The sequence below is a fragment of the Psittacula echo genome (genome assembly GCF_963264785.1).
Source record: "Psittacula echo genome assembly, chromosome: 1".
In the NCBI taxonomy this organism is placed as follows: domain Eukaryota; kingdom Metazoa; phylum Chordata; class Aves; order Psittaciformes; family Psittacidae; genus Psittacula; species Psittacula echo.
Window position 1 is genome coordinate 163325199 of NC_137735.1, and position 16351 is coordinate 163341549.

At 45.4% G+C, this 16351-nt stretch overlaps 1 protein-coding gene across 24 annotated transcripts in view; it reads left to right on the top strand.

Moving 5' to 3' along the window:
• The window catches only part of LOC308224887 (uncharacterized protein), a 153519-nt gene that overhangs the window by 25018 nt on the left and 112150 nt on the right, over positions 1 to 16351 (top strand). For 23 of the 24 annotated variants that reach the window (XR_013957594.1, XR_013957595.1, XR_013957596.1 and 20 more), the window contains one exon: positions 12911 to 13167. The gene's annotated coding sequence lies outside the window, so the exon portion shown is untranslated. Of the gene's footprint in view, positions 1 to 12910; positions 13168 to 14973; positions 15062 to 16351 lie in introns of all 24 variants that reach the window. The other variant, XM_080625202.1, reaches the window with a different exon arrangement.

Genomic DNA, 16351 nt, shown 5'->3' on the forward strand with positions numbered 1-16351 from the left:
GCTGAGGCGCTGGCACAGGGTGCCCAGAGAAGCTGTGGCTGCCCCATCCCTGGCAGTGTTCAAGGCCAGGTTGGACACAGGGGCTTGGAGCAAGCTGCTCTAGTGGAAGGTGTCCCTGCCCGTGGCAGGGGCTGGAACTGGAGGAGCTTTAAGGTCCCTTCCAACCCAAACCATTCTGTGATTCTATTAAACTCTTCTTATCTCAACCCATGTAGAGTTTTACTTTTTCCCATTTCTCCCCATCCCGCTGCAGGGGGTTAGTGGGGGGTACTGGTCCCACTGGTACTTAGTTGCCGGTTGAAGTTAAACCACAACAGTTGCTGATGTTGGTTCCTCCGGAGTTATTTTCCACACGAGTCGGTGTCTTTTACAAGTAGTTTTAATTACCATGGATTATTTTAGGTATCACATTGATGACATGGGTGAGGAGAAGGAAATGGAACGGGGTTGTCATGACTACTGTGGTTTAATTCTTGTACTTCCATTTAAAAATAAGTTTATCCCTAAATTTTTTAGAGATAAAAAATGAGCTTTGCTGATGGTGAGTTACTGGTCAGACTTCAGCCTCCCAGTTCTAGCAGAGGCAAGTTTTGAAGGCATCACAAAGGGTGAAAAGAAAGAGCATTCTCTTGGCAAGTTGGTTAGTTTGATACTCACGTAGTAGTAGAGTACAACTTTGGTGCTTACACAAGGACATGGTTTGTTTCAAATCAGGTGGTTTTTCATAGATTTTCACTTAAGCTAATAAAACTCTGTGAAGTTGCAGCTACTCAAAGTCGTTTTCTTTAAATCAATATAATTCTTTGTTTCTGCATGAGTAGGTCTTTGCTCTGCTCCTGCCTTCTTGTGGTTAGAAATGAATTTCTCTTGTGGAACTGACTCAGCCCTGTAATTATTGTATAGCAGAGGGACGACGGGAGTAATTTAAGGTATTTTCAGTCATTCGAGGGGGCAAATTAAGTTCTTTATGACTAACGGAGTAAACATATTACTATAATGTGTAAGAGTGGGTGTCTTTTGTTTTCTGGGTACTTTCATTCCTGACCTTTGCGTTACTTGGACTATAAACACGGATGCGGTTCCGAATTCCCATAGCATCAGTTCATTGTCAGCAGTGATCAAACAGGAATCCTTTTAACTCTTGTCTGGCTTTTAAAACAGAGGAGGAATTCTCTATATTTTAAAACATACCCATATACATGAATTTCCTGTTTACTTTGTCTTTAAACGTATTTATTTGTGATTAGTCCTATATAGATCCCTACTGGGTTTAACCTGATTTATGCCTCTGACCTCTCTTATATGCCGACTCGACAGCAGTGCTGTGAGTGCCAAGGTAGTTTTAGCTTGTGTTGATGATACAACCAAATCAGCCCAAACTGGAAATGGTTTAATTTGTCCTGTTTCTCAGCCTGACAGATCAACCTGTGCTGCATTGCCTGTACATGAGCAGACTGCCCCTTGTCCTGACTTCTTAAACTGTCTGGCAATCGGTGTTGGAACTGAACAGGAGAATAAGTTGGTAATTCCAGGTATCTCTTTTCTAAAGAGTGAAAAGTCTGTTCTTGTTTAGGGTTGTCAGAAACAACAGTGAAAGAATTCTTCTTTGTGAAACCTCGTTAGTATTCCTGATCAACATAAACAACAGGATAAAGAGACTTGTGTAGCCTTGGATGTTCGTGCTGTTCTGGTTTGCTTCCAGTGAATCTACACACAAGTCTTTCTACTGAGGAGCTTGTGTCTGAAGTCCCACAACTGCACTGGGCACTGGTGAGGCCGCACCTTGAATCCTGTGTTCAGTTCTGGGCCCCTCACTACACGGGAGACATTGAGGGGCTGGAGCGGGGCCAGAGAAGGGCACCGGAGCGGGTGCAGGGCCTGGAGCACAGTGTGATGGGGAAAGGCTGAGGGACCTGGGGGGTTCAGTCTGGAGAAGAGAAGGCTCAGGGGGGACCTGATGGCTCCCTACAACTGCCTGAGAGGAGGATGGAGCCAGGAGGGGCTGGGCTCTGCTCCCAAGGAACAAGGGATGGGACAAGAGGAACCGGCCTCAAGCTGCACCAGGGCAGGTTTAGATGGAGCTGAGGAACAATTCCTGCCCCAAAGGGTGCTCAGGCATTGGCACAGGCTGCCCAGGGCAGGGCTGCAGTCACCGTCCCTGCAAGTGTTCACACCCCGTGGAGACAAGGCCTCAGTGCCATGGGTTAGTGGTGGCCTTGGCAGTGCTGGGAGCGGTTGGACTGGATGAGCTTGAAGGGCTTTTCATTGTTGATTCTATGATTCTATAACTGAGCCACTTAAAAGAGCAAAACCTACAGCAGGAGATGTCAATTTGTAGACCATCTGACAGGATCTTAAGACTCCCGATGGTTGGGATGTTCCTGTGCAGTATCACTTGCAGTGTGTGCTCACAGTTAGTTTGCAAGGTGTACAATGCCAGGCAGCCCTTCAGTGTGAGCAGTGATTAGGGTGGTGAGGCACTGGAATGGGTTGCCCAGGGAGGTTTTGAATGCTCCATCCTTGGCAGTGTTCAAGGCCAGGTTGGATGAGGCCTTGGGTGACATGGTTTAGTGTGAGGTGTCCCTGCCCATGGCAGGGGGATTGGAACTGGATGATCTTAAGGTCCTTTTCTACCCTAACTATTCTATGATCTTGTGTCTCTCCTAGCGCTTCTTTCCCATCCTGTATATTGACAGCTGTTCTCCCCTCTAACTGACCACACTTCCCAATCCATATTCTATCTCTGCATGTTGGATTTGTAAAGGGCAGCTTGCCAATAGTGTGGATTAATTCCATGTCACAGAGAAGCAGGAGGGATGTGGAAGAATCCCAGTTCCCTGTTCTGTACCTGCTTGCTGCATTTCTGTTTCTCTGACAAGACGTTGCTACATACATGAAGTATCTTGTGATTTAAATGAGCATAATCTTGCTTTTAAATGAAAATAGACCTTTGGCGGAAGTTGGCAGCACTGGAAAAATGCTTCTACTTGCCCTGAGTGGTTTGTTCTTTCCCGGGGGTGTGTATATATGACAGAGGCTGAAAAAGAGAGACCAAGGATGTGTGGGCACTGGCAGCAGGCCACAGTCTTCAGGCCGTGCACTCTGTCATCTCTTCCTTCTTCCCTTGCCATGCAGAATGTATAGGCTTAGCTATATAAAATAATAGATTGAATTCAAAGCTGTGTTAAATGAGCTCATCTCAGTCACTCAGCACTCGGGAAATGCTGCCAAGTCTTGTAAATGTATTGGTGGTTTTTATTCCTTTGATAAGGATGGAATACCACCCAGTTCCTGAGGCAGAGAGAAAGCGTCTTCCTTCACCCATAACACACTGAAGCATGGAGGAAGATGCTGAAAGCCAAGATTTCCAGTTTGACCCTCCTGCTTAGTGCTTCCAAGTGCCTGGATTCATCCTCATTCCTGGTATTCCCAGCTGAGAGCTGTGGCAAGGTCAGCAACCAGTTCTAGCACTGCACGGCTCCTTCTCCTCACCACCGGCTTGGTAGCAGGAACAAGTGAGACGGTCAGCCTTACCTCCATCCCTGGAAAGGGGATGGAACAACTTATTCTTGACACCATCTCTAGACATATCAAGGATGAGGGGGTCATTAAGAGTAGCCAACATGGTTTTACCAGGGGGAAGTCATGTTTGACTAACCTTATAGCCTTCTATGAGGAAGTAACTAGGTGAATGGGTGATGGTAGAGCGGTAGATGTGTTTTTTCTTGATTTCAGTAAGGCATTTGATACTGTCTCCCACAGCATCCTCATAGATAAGCTAAGGAAGTGTGGGCTTGATGATCAGGTAGTGAGGTGGGTCAAGAACTGGTTGAAAGGAAGAAGGCAGAGAGTTGTGGTCAATGGGGCAGAATCTAGCTGGAGGTCTGTGACTAGTGGAGTCCCTCAGGGGTCGGTGCTGGGACCAGTGCTGTTTAATATTTTCATCAACGACCTGGATGAGGGAACTGAATGTACCCTCAGCAAGTTCGCTGATGACACTAAACTGGGAGGAGTGGCTGACACGCCAGAAGGCTGTGCTGCCATCCAGCGGGACCTGGACAGGCTGGAGAGTTGGGCGGGGAGAAACTTGATGAAATTCAACAAGGGCAAGTGTAGAGTCCTGCATCTGGGGAGGAACAACCCCATGTACCAGTACAGGTTGGGGGTTGACCTGCTGGAAAGTAGTGAAGGGGAAAGGACCCGGTGGTCCTGGTGGATGGGAGGATGACCATGAGCCAGCAATGTGCCCTTGTGGCCAAGAAGGCCAATGGCATCCTAGGGTGCATTAGAAAGGGTGTGATTATTAGGTCAAGAGAGGTTCTCCTCCCCCTCTACTCTGCCTTGGTGAGGCCGCATCTGGAATCTTGTGTCCAGTTCTGGGCCCCTCAGTTCAAGAAGGACAGGGAATTGCTTGAAAGAGTCCAGCGCAGAGCCACAAAGATGATGAAGGGAGTGGAGCATCTCCCTTATGAGGAGAGGCTGAGGGAGCTGGGTCTCTATAGTTTGGAGAAGAGGAGACTGAGGGGTGACCTCATCAATGGTTACAAATATGTAAAGGGCGAGTGTTCAGGATGATGGAGCGAGGCTTTTCTCAGTGATGTCCAGTGATAGGACAAGGGGTAATGGGTGTAAACTGGAGCATAGGAGGTTCCATGTGAACATCAGGAAAAACTTCTTTACTGTGAGAGTGACAGAGCACTGGAACAGGTTGCCCAGGGGGGTTGTGGAGTCTCCTACGTTGGAGATATTCAAGGCCCGGCTGGACAAGTTCCTGTGTGATGTACTCTAGGTTACCCTGCTCTTGCAGGGGGGTTGGACTAGATGATGTTTTGAGGTCCCTTCCAGCCCTTGGGATTCTGTGATTCTGCAGCTTCCCTTCTGACAAGGTACAAAGTCAGATCGAATGTTAGAGCTTCTTGTTGCTACATGACAAAATAAATGGGATTTAACCCCCCGGATGTGTTCCAAGCAGGGATATCATTAAATTTGACTCTTGCTTCCAGCTGAGCTGACACAGCCACAGAGAGAACCAAAATACAGAGATGTTGCAAAGGTAGAAGGCAGAAGGATGTGTTGGATAGTTAGTGTGACATTCAGGGGTTTGCAGGTCCTTATGTGTAACTGTTACTCCCTGGTTTGAGCTCAGTAGCTGGTGTTTGACTGGGAAATTCACAGGCATTTTCTGAAATTCCTTTTTTTCTTGTTCTGAGAAATGTTCTGAAGTTACTGCGAAATGAAGATTCCAACGTCTCTAATTTGTTCTGTTGCTTAAACAAGACAGTGTTTTCTTCTTTCTCATGGTGTTTTAGTGCATTTCTAACTCGACTATGTCGAGTTTTCCCTAGTTCCATAGGAATTTTAAGCTGGCATAAATTGGCAGAGCTGCTGCGAGAAGCAGTCGCTGGTTCCTGCTCTGGTGCCAGCTGGCATAGCTGGAGCGTTTCCCCTGCTCCTGGCCTGATCTCTCTACAGCTGTACAATGAACCCACTGCAGAACCAGCAGCATGAGGTTTGTCCAGGGCCAACATCTGGCTCATAGCACAGCTGCATGAGGAATACCGGTACAAACAAGGAAGTGAAACAGGGATGGGAATCAGGAATGGAAATGGGTGAAGGTGAATGTCCCAGCAGCAGATGGTGACACCACGGAGCTGCTTTCAGCTGCTGGTTCTTGGCCATTTTCTGCTGGGAATGCTCATGTTGTGATGGTGGCTCATGTTGCTCTGCATCTGTGGGTTGGTGCTTGTGGTGTTAACAGCACGACTTCACAACCTGGTGCACATCAGAAGCTTGGAGTAAAAATGCTGTTATTTGATGTAGCAAAAGCTGAGCAGAAGCAAGAATTGTCCAAGCGTTAACATTTATTATGTTGAGTTTTACTATCTGTGTTGTAGTCATTGGCAGCTAATACTCAGGGGGAAAAGGCTTTGGACTAGTTTACCACAGGGCTTATATGAAGCAAGTCAGTCTCAGTGTTGGCTCAGGTTGAAAGTGGAAACTCAAAGTGAGTGAGAACTGTGGTTATAATCATTCTTCTCAAAAACCAAGCTCAGTCTTAAAGATACAAATTGATATTTGGTAGGTGATGGATATCCATAAGACCTAGCTGTTGACCAGCACCTAATACTGCCCAAGGTGAACTTCATGCTGAATAAAATGGGGGTTTCTTTCTCTCTACTGAATGTTTGTTTCCGAGTTTGGTAGGAAAGCCCTGTGCCAGCTCTCATGTTCTGGGTACTCTCTCATGCTTCATAGTAGGAGGAGAACCTCATCAGTCTTTACAGAACAGAGATGTACATTGTGCCAGTCGTCTGTGCTTCCTCTGTGGCTTTCTGAGGTACAGAAGGAAAGAGGTGGAGCTCTGAAGGGCCACATCCCATGGCAAGTCAAGCCCAGGAGTAGGATTGTCCAGTCTGGGCAAGGGAATGGCTCCAGTCCTGCAGTGTCACCATAGAACACTGACATTTGTCCTATGCATGCATCTGTAGCTATGAACTAGAAGGCCAGAATACGAACCAGTCTTCTGGAGCATCACATACTGATGATGTTCTCTAGATAAGGGAAAGAAAATCTCTTCCAGATACTGCTGAAAGCGTTGACTGATTTATTTTTTTAAGTGCTGTCAAAATACCTCTTTCTGTTTGCATTTCAGTTTAGCAGTGGCTTACTATAGTGAAAGTTGTTACATAAAATTGTGCTATATTTGCTTCCCAAAAGATTCCAGTGTTGTTCAGGCAACAGTGCTGAACGAATGAAGCATGGAGTCGCTCTCTCTTAGCATGCTGATTCCATGTCTCTTCTGGCAGCCCAGTGCAAAACCTATATTTACTTGAGACTAAATTCCCTCCTCTTCTGAGATGGGTTTGATTTTGGATAATCTGCTTGTGTGTTATTTGATCAGGAGCTCATCTTCATGGGTTCTACTTGGTATAGATATCATTTGGGATCGCACACTCTCATGTGGGAACTGATGAATGTGGTTGTAAAGGCCTGTTCTGCTCAAGGACTCTGTTTTTTATCCTTCCTTTTTTGCTTAGGAGCTCCTAACAGCCCAGTGCATCAGAGCTGTTGCCACCGCTTAGGTGGGGAGTGAGGAAACCGCTTGAATCATTGAATCAACTAAGTTGGAAAAGACCTTTAAGAACAAGTCCCATTGATATGTGACCAATTGCCAGTGCACACCCAACTCATAAACCACTTTAACGCGACCGTCTGATTTTGGGCTATCTTAAATAAAGGCCCTCAGAGTTACCCAGAGTTGTCCTAAGGATGTTCTACTGCTGTACCTCTTATTCAGTTGCCTTTATCCCTACTTGGCTGAGCCTCCCAGCTTTGTTACCTTTTTGTTTCCCTTCATCCAGTTGCTGATTGACACATGTTCTTGAGTAGGCAGGTCCCAGACAAAGCGTCGTGTGTCCTGATCATTCGTTATACATCTGCTTAGTTGAATCTGTGAAAAACTTGGGTGCAGGGTTTTTGGCCACCTGTGACTTTTATAGGGGAAATTCCCGTATTTCACATTGAAAACTCAAGGGGGTTTATTGAAGCCAGACCAGGGTGTCTGCAGGTTGTGGTGACCTTCACTGGAGGTGGAATAGTTCAGCTGCAGTCCCGCTGAGATGGTTGTACTTCAAAATATCTTTAAATGCTTTTATTTACCAAACCTTTGCAAGTAAACCTTAAAACCCCACCACAATGAATTGCAGATAACTTTCTTTATAGCATAGGGGCTTTTCCTTCTGTGTGGAAAGATGGGATTCGTGCCAGCCATAAATTTCCAGAAGATTGCTGCTATTATCCCCTTATTATATTTCAAAGAGTAAAGCATCCACAACTATTGATAGGGTTTCTCAAAAAAACCCAAGTATTTAGGTTTGACACATTTTGCCCAAATCCTGCTAAAATCCCATTTAACTTCTTTCCAAATGGAAAATAAAGGCTATAAGAAGGCAACATCAGTTAGCAGTGCTGAGACTTTCTTGTTTTCCCCCTGTTTTCCCCCTTAGAAGGACTCTCAGATGATGAATTGCTTTCGGAACCTACTCAGCTGCCCTTGGAGTCAGTGGGAGGTTTTAACTTCATTTTCCCAGGAGGGCAGTGAGGCTCACTCTCACTGCAGTGCCTCTCTGCTGGTGTGTATATGATCTACGCTATCTGTATTGTAAACTACATTCAAAGCATTACATTAAAGGGAAGTCTTGGGCTTGGTGAAAGCTGCCTCTGTGCTTCGTTCAGATGCTGAAAGTACAATGAGCAAGAAAACATCAGCATTCCAGTTCACTAAGAAATGTGATTGTGGCTGTGGCAGTTTTGTGCAGAGCCGAATTTGAAGGCTGTAAGAGAAAAGCAGTGGTAACTAAAGAAACCACGGTTTTAAAGTTACTAATTGTGAAGTTTTCCAAACCTGGTAATTCCTGTGGTGTCCTATGATTCCTGTTTCTGTGATTCTGTTCAGTGATTTAGCTGTGAGTGAAACAACAGAACTAAGAACTTTGCACTGATTGTACCTTAGTGACATAAACTGAACAGGAAGAGAAATTGCCCAGAGAAGCTGTGGCTGCCCCATCCCTGGCAGTGTTCAAGGCCAGGTTTTACACAGGGGCTTGGAGCAACCTGCAGGGTTGAACCTGGATGAGCTTTAAGCTCCCTTCCAACCCGAGCCATTCCATGAGTCCGTGAATTTCTACAGAGGAAAGGTGGAATTAGGAACTTGGATCTTATTAATTACGGCTTTGCCAGCTGACTGACCTTCATTGGTCCCTTTTGAAAACCCCAGTGTAAGGTGCATCATGGATGGCGTATGAATTACTTGCATCTTTGCTGACTGCAGTGGGAGGAAGGTTCACTGTTGTCCTGGTTGCTGTATTCTCCATCAGGTGCAAGTCTCTGGTAAGGAGGGAGATGTCTTTTCTGAGGGTGTCTGAGTATGTGTTTAGGGGGGAGATTTTCAGAGGATGGGGTAGAGACTGATCAGAAAGGAGCCTGCATCAGGGATGGAGACCGAGGAGAATTCGAACACATAGGGATGTATAAGGATTGTGCAAAATTAGGTTGTCACTGCATTGAGAACAAGCCTGGAGGAAAATGCAGCTGCAGTGGACTAGGAGAGTTACTTAAGTTTTATTCCTCTTGCTTTTAGTTTCACTGTTCAGGAATTCCCCATTTTATGTACCTCCCTAGTAACGCCGAGCTCTGGTATTTACAGCACTTTCATGATGCTGGTTGTGCGGATGAGTGCAGCAGCTCCTCCACACACTTGGTGTGACTCAGGGTTTGGAACAGCAGTGTTAGAGACCAGATGTGAATGTGAAGGCAGCCCTGGCACTGGAGCTGAGGCTGGAGGTGAGCAAAGAGGTGTCCTCTGAAGACCCAGACAGGAGATGTTGTTTTAGTTACATGTTGAAGAGGCAGCAGCACAGAAACATCCCCTCAAGTCTAGAAGGGAGTTGCAGGGAGCGTGACATCTCTTGCTGCAATGGATTGGCCACAGACTCAGCTAGTGGAGCTCCTTGTAGATCCACGTGTCTTCATAGCACCTGAGAGGGATGAGTGTTAACAGGACCTAAGAGAAATCAAAGTCAGGCATTGGATTAATGTCTTGGCTCTCATGTGTAACCTTTATCTATAGGGAGCAGCAAGACGGTCCAGGAGCACAAGAACCAAGTCAGATCACTACATGGGCAGAGACTGAGCTGGCATTAAGAAGCTTGAGCAGGAGGCGTATGGCAAAGATAACTCACTGCACGTGTAGAGCTACTCACAGAAACAGAGTATCTGAAGAGTCTGTGTTAAAATGAGTATGTTTAACATAAATACATCTTACAAAGGTTTCCAGAATATATCAAATGCTAGCAAGGTCTCTCTTAGAGCCTTTGAAATGCTTGGTATGGTATGATGAGGATGGGGAAGCTCTATCACCTGCTGCAGGTAAAGACTCCAGAAGTAATTTTCTTGAGAGATGGCTTTAGAAGGATTTAAGTCAAGGGAGAAGAAGCCTTGTAACACAACCTTTGGAATAATGTCAGGATGAGACTGCTCTGAGGATAAAACAAGTGAGAATGGGAGTTATTAATGCCTGTTGAGAACTGAATGCCTTGTTTTTGGAAGCATCTTGGTGGGTTATAAGGACTAACAGTGGGGAGCTGGTCATGTACCAGGTGTGGTCTGGAACAGTGGTACATTAGCACTCTGGGTTGGCTGTGTAGATGAGGTTCTGGCTGCCCTATGAGAAGCAACAATCAGATGATGAGTACAGAGTGAGATGTGCTTGACAGCAGGGTCAAGGTACCCGAGGCAGGGAAGAAAAACCTGCATTTCCTCAAAAGCAACGTAAGCATTTGTGCTAAAAGGGGCATTTTGAGGCTTTGGAGACTCAGTCAGAGACACAAGAGAACTGGGGAGGAGGAGGGGTTTTGTTTGCAATAACAGGACATGCAAGGGATTGTGAAGAGGAGGAACAGAGACAATGTTCTTGGTGTTCCACAGTATAATTGGCATGACACCTCTGCAGGGAGATTCCCTACAAGACACAAAAGAAACCAGACCTGGTGTTTGCAAGGGATGTAGGCTGCCTCTCCTGGAGGATGGAGGTACATGGGAAGTGTACCCTGGGCTGGTGGGATGAGGCAGTCAAGAAAACTCAGGTTCATCCTAAATTGCATCTGGGGAGGATTAATCAGGTCTCACTTCTGGAACTACTGGGGAATGAGGGAAAGAAAATGCCTGTTCTTGTCAGTTCATCTTTCAGAAACCTTGCTCGTAAAGGGGCAAGTTTTGTGACTGAAAAGGAGGAAGTGAAGAGAAATTACAGAGGCCATCAAGAAGGAGACAGCCCATGTAGGACTACTTAAACCTGCTTTGTCCTTGGTGGGACTGAATCATAGAATCACAGAATGGTTTGGGTTGGAAAGAACCTTAAGATCATCCAGTTCCAACCCCCTACCACAGGCAGGGACCCCTTCCACTGGAGCAGCTTGCTCCAAGCCCCTGTGTCCAACCTGGCCTTGAACACTGCCAGGGATGGGGCAGCCACAGCTTCTCTGGGCACCCTGTGCCAGCGCCTCAGCACCCTCACAGGGAAGAACTTCTACCTTAGATCCAATGTGGACTTCCTCTGTTTCAGTTTGAACCCATCCTGCTTTGTCCTATCGTTATAGTCCCTGATGAAGAGGGGAGGGAAGGAAAATTGCTTCCTATTTTAACTCTTCACTCAAGCAGGTGATTCAAGAAGGAAGGAAAGAGGGATGGTGGCAATGCAGTTTGCTTATTCAGTAAGTTCAAAGATGGGATTTCAGTGGTCCTGAGGTTTGCTATAATTTGGCAGTGTCTACAGGAGCCGAGTGCTAGAAGGGAGGACTATGGAACAGGCAGGAATAGACACATGAGCAGTTACTTCCCCTTGGGACCAAAGCAGGCTGTGGTGGTTTGCACAAAGCAGAAGTGTACTGAGTTGCCAGGCTGAGAGCAAGGCTGAACGGGAGAACGTACCCTAGAAGGCCACAGTGAGATCATTCGTAAACCCTTCCTTTCTATGTCCCCCTTTATTTATTTCTGTGAAATAAACATGTATTTATTTAGTACAGCTCCTTTGTTCTGATGAAACTCAGCTCTGGAATGAACAGACACATCCTTGTGGCTTTAGGTGTGTGGTTAAGGTGGGTACAGGCAAACCCACCTCCACGGAGCTGCCTTCCTTTAGGCCCTGCCAGGAGAATTGTTCATACTGCAGATGGAAGTATTTACATTGAAGGAGGCCTATAAGGATGCTGGGGAGGGACCCTTCATCAGGGACTGTAGTGACAGGACAAGGGGTAAGGGGTTCAAACTTAAACAGGGGAAGTTTAGATTGGATCTAAGGAAGAAATTCTTTACTGTGAGGGTGGTGAGGCACTGGAATGGGTTGCCCAGGGAGGTTGTGAATGCTCCATCCCTGGCAGTGTTCAAGGCCAGGTTGGACAGAGCCTTGAGTGCCATGGTTTAGTGTGAGGTGTCCCTGCCCATGGCAGGGGGGTTGGAACTGGATGATCTTAAGGTCCTTTTCCAACCCAAACCATTCCATGATTCTGTGTGTGAGTGAAGGCTTTAGAAATCACTGTCAGCTTGGGATATATTCACAGATCCTCCCTATCCTACAGCTATGAGTGCAGGAGGGACCATCTGCATGACTGAGAGCCTTAGCGATATCCTTTTCCTAAAGCTTACTGTTAACCTGGTTCTTGTGTTAACAATGTGAATGTGAGGGGACAAATGATGTTTGAAAAACTGAATTTAATAACTGTGACCAATGACAAGAAATGTAATTAGGTTTTGTGGTGGGGTTTCTGTTTGCTTCTGTGTGGGTTTGAATGCCAAATATTCAGCTTTTCAAATAATGAGAAATCAGAGAGGGGGAAAAGGAGAATTCTGCTATACTTTATACAAGCTGCATGAATGCAGAATTAATCAGCTGCTTTGCCAGGCTTTTAATTGTGCTTTAAGCAAACACAACTTGCCTGGTTTTGAAGGCTAAATGAAGTTGGAAGCAATTTGCTGTATGATACAAAATACAGTGATTCAGCATTCATGATGAGAGCTATTAATAGGGACTCTATTTTTATTCAAAGAAAAACAATAGCACTGAATTTCAGGCAGTTGCTTGACCAGACACTCAGGAAGGTCTCTGTGCAAGCTGAGGAGAAGCTCATATTGCTTGATCTTAAGAGCTGAACTACTGAGCACCTTCGGCACCAGTGTTTTAGTGCTGTCCTCCCGAAGGTGATGCTCAGTGCTGGGAAGCTGTATCAGCAGTGTTCCTCTGAAGCGGTGGCTTGTATCCACTGGTATAAGGGGCTGTCGACATTCCTCACATGTTATTTTGGGGAGAATTGAGCAATATGATGAACCTCTGGTTAATTTTAACCATCTCTTTCAGGTTTTCATGGCCATTCTGTCACCCTGCTGCCGCAGCCAGCGCGGATCTGAGTGCCGTGGCTACAAAGGCTTGTTGCTTCCTCATGCTGGATACCTCAAATCCAAGAGCTACTCGGCAGTTTCCAAGGCAACCACCTGTGGAATAATTAAACAGGATGGAGTGTTACTGTGCCAGATATAAGGAATTCTTGCCTGGAGAGAGCACTTCATTTTCATCTGGCTTGAAGAATCAAATGTGCTTCTGCCAGCAAAGTTAAGGTAGTACAATTAAAAAGTACTGATTTCTTTTCTGGAGATGCTGCAAGTTGGAGTAGGAGCAGCAACCCTGTGTGACTGTATACTGTTCCTTTAAGAAAATTACTATGGATCCTTCTCTATTGCTTTTTTTGGGGGATATTTAAAGAGAAAATCAAGGAGAAAGGTGCTGATGGAAGGGTAACGTGGGTGAAGAGTATTTTGCATCAGTGAAACAGTTGCACGAACTGTTTTGCACTGTATGGCATCTTTCCTCACGGATGATTTTAAGCTGGTAAGGACTAAAAGGGAGCATACATTAGTGGGAGCATAAATATAGGAAGTGCAGCCTTCATGCCAAGTACACTGAGATTTCTTTTGGCATTCAGGGAAGTGATAGATCTAAAAGGAATGTAGGAGTGGGCTCACTGCAAAATGGCAGTCAGAATCAGGGATCGATCTTTATCCCATAGCTTAAAGGGTACACAGAAATTAAGTTGGTGTTGAAACTGCATTGATAATCAGGTTTAGCTTCTTTGGAGAAGCAGCAGTTTGAAGACCACATGCCCACATTCAGAACTGAAATTGCATAGAGAAACCCCAAAGGTAAGCAGAGGAAATCTGTTAAAATAACAGCAACAAAAAGAGCAAGTCTGCCTCTGAAAGCTTGAAACATGGCTCCAGAAGTTGATAGCAATGTGAGGCTTTAGCTAACTGGAAGGGTTCTCCTCAAAGTATGTTCCTGGATGTATCTGCTTATTGGATCTTCCTTCTCTGCCAGTCATTCAAATGTATTTGAATGGAGGAAATCTTCATTTCTGACAGTGAAGTTAAATGGAGCAAGCCACATTCGCGTTCTTCCCATAGCCCAAATAGCTGTTCAGTTAAGTCTGGATACCTTGCTTGATGCTTTTGTGTCATTCATTTGAGGCGTGATGCTCTTGTGTAGTTTATTTTGAGCAAAAAAAGAAGTTCTAAATTTTGAAGAAGAAATATTTGGGATGCCATCTGGGCTTTACATAATAAATTGAAACTGCCAAAATGTTTGTGGGATTCTGTTGGGATGTGGATGGGATTTCACATTCCATCCCTTCCACAGCACAAGAGGATCATTGTGTTTTAGATACGGTGGGTCCAAGAAGAAGTAGGAGCTGTGTGTGGCAGCTTTGTGATTGGAGGGGATACAAAAAGAACCTCTCCACTGTCACCTTTACAGCTGTTAGAGAATCTAAGAAGCTACACTTGTAGGTACCAGCTGAGTTACAAGCGCAGTTTGCAACCTTAATACTTCATTTCCAGTTCACTGGTTCATTGTCACCACGGCTGAACTGCCAAATTGGTTTTCTTTTTGAAGTAATTCTTCAGGCTGTTAAGTTCCTTTCAGCATGGAGCTGAGGAGGATGTGTTTGTCTCCCAAAAACTGGTTTCAGATGTGAAAGGGGTTTGCTGGTGGAGTGTCTGCACCAAGCACAGTGAGGATGAAACAAACTGAGATGTGGTGCACGTAGAGTGGGGGTAGCTGGTGTGTGTGGTTCCACACGTTTTGCTTTCCAAGAAGCCTGAGTAACTCAGAGATGGAAGTGGGTAGTTGTGAAAGAGCATGTATGTGTGTTTGTGTAAGGCTGATGTAATAGCCAGGTAGCAATCATAGCATAGTTAGGGTTGGAAAGGACCTTAAGATCATCCAGTTCCATGTGAAGTAGTGCAGGATTCCCAAGAGCATACGCAGAGGAGAAGTTTCCTCTTGGACACCCCTATAAGTCCATGCAGCTGCCTCTGTGATGTCTTACCCCAAATCCTGTAGGTTAAATTCTAATCATGAAACTTCAGTTTCCAGGTACTGCTGAAGCAGGTGGTGACCAGCCCCCTGAAGGTACCTGTTCCAGATCCTCTTGAAGGGACGACTTACCTCTAAAAGGTCTCTCTGGAAAGGAACATCTCTCTCCCCATTGCTCGTCCAGCCTGGACCACTGATATGGCATCAGTGTCTAACACTTCACAAACTTCCAGTGTGTAACTAGAGTACTCATATGAGTACTCATCTCTGCTTTTTTCCCCACACTGCATTCCCAATCCAGAGCTTCCCGTGCTGAGTGGAGTTGCACTTGATTACTGGTACAACCCACATGCTCCTCCTCCTCATCCCAGCTCAGCCATTTTACCCTGGCAGCTTTTCCAGACTTCATATACAAGCCTGTGGTTCCGTATCAAGGATGCTGGAGAGCCACATGAAGTTTGTTCACATAGTTCCTAATAGAAATAAAAACATCAGGGCTAAATTTAGGCAGCTGGCCTGTGTGAAAGAAAATACAGTGGCAAAACAGGGTTGATGTGCAGTGTTGTGTATAGGTGATCTTGTAATAATCCCTGAGAAGTTCTACAGGACTGAAGGGGAGTGGAAGCTGAGGAGCAGTGATTTGTTCGGTGAGTGATTGAGTGCATAGGAGTTTTTGTGGCTTTGGCTATTAGAACTAGTGCTGTTTGCACCCATAAAAAGTAATATTTTCTTCGTACTCTGCTTTCTGTAACAGAAGATTCATGTTATGCTCCATGTTTGAGGAGCTTGATGTCCTTTTGAAAGGAGAAAAGTGGGAATAGTGATAGGATGATTCTCCTACAGTTGAATTTAATACAATGATTCCATTTTTCTTCTGTTTCTATACTGTCAGAACAACTGTATTGAAAGAGTCAATTACAGTGTGGTAGTTTGAAAGTGCCATTCAAATACCTATTGCTAAGTAGATGGGACTGTTTCCTAGGGTAGATAACACTTTCTTCTTGTTGCTTGGAAATCCAGGTGATTTTTCAGGGTGGGATTTTTCAAAGGGAGTTTTCCTTTTGGCAAGGGGAGCCTAGAGTAAAAACAGAGAGGAAATGCAGGGGAAGAGGGATAGACAGCAGGTCACCTTCCTGTTAGTGGAGGAGGGAACTCTGGTAATGATCAGACCCTTTTGGTGCCCTGTCCCCTATACATGTGGAGGTTTTGGGGCAGACACATCAAGCATCCCATTAGCAGTTGTAGAATTGATTTTCACTTTCCCAGAGGACTAGAATGATGCTGGGAACATTGGTCACTGGGACACCATGTAAAGTTATGTATCTTAAGGCTTTTAAAGCCATCTCTGGCTCGTTGGAGACCAGAAGAGAACTGAAATCACCTGCTCCAAAGTGATAATGAACATATTCCAGATGCATCAACACAAGACAC